Raw genomic sequence first — 898 nt, 5'->3', positions numbered from 1 at the left:
ACAACAACAACAACTAATCTTTATTATTTCTTTTCTTCTGCAGGCTGTGGCTTTACTTTGCTGTTCTTTTTTCTAATTGCTGGAAATGTTTTAATGTACTGATTTTGGTTCATTCTTCTGTTTGGATGTGTGCATTTATTGCAATAAACTGTCCCCTTAACACTGCTTTTACTGTGTCCCAAAGGTTTTGGTATGTTATTTTCATTCTCATTTATTTCTAGTAATTGTTTAATTTCATTTTTTATTTGTTCTACTACCCAGCATCTTTTAAGTAGGGTGCTATTCAATTTCCATGTGTTTGACTTTATTTCCTTCATTTTCCTATTGTTGATTTCTAATTTTACAGCATTGTGATCTGAGAAGATGCTTTGTAGTATTTTGATGTTTTTAAGTTTATGGGGACTTGATTTGTGGTCTAACACATAGTCTGTTCTAGAGAATGTTCCATGTGCACTGGAAAAGAATTTGTATTATGCTGTTGTTGAGTTGAATGCTCTACAAATCTGTGAGGTTAAGTAGGTTAATTGTTTTGTTTAGTTCCTCTTTGTCTCTGCTAAACTTCTTTTGGTTGTTTTGTTCTTTATTGAAAGTGGTGTATTCAAATCCCCCACTATTGTTGCAGATGTGCCTATTTCTTTCTTCAATTCATTTAGGTTTTGCTTTGTATATTTTTGGTGTCTTTTGTTTGGAGCATAGGTATTTACTATTGTTATGTCCTCCTGTTTAGTTGATCCTTTATTCATGAGATAATAATGTCCTTCTTATTCTTTATGCTGATTTTTGCTTTAATGTTTGTTTTATCAGAGATTGACACTCCTGCTCATTTTTTATTGTAATTATGTTGGTAAACTTTTTTCCATCGTTTAATTTTTAAACTACTTTTTTCTTTGTGTGTAAG

Source organism: Chrysochloris asiatica, unplaced genomic scaffold (genome assembly GCF_000296735.1).
Source record: "Chrysochloris asiatica unplaced genomic scaffold, ChrAsi1.0 scaffold00420, whole genome shotgun sequence".
Taxonomy (NCBI): Eukaryota; Metazoa; Chordata; class Mammalia; order Afrosoricida; family Chrysochloridae; genus Chrysochloris; species Chrysochloris asiatica.
This window is presented reverse-complemented; position numbering follows the sequence as displayed.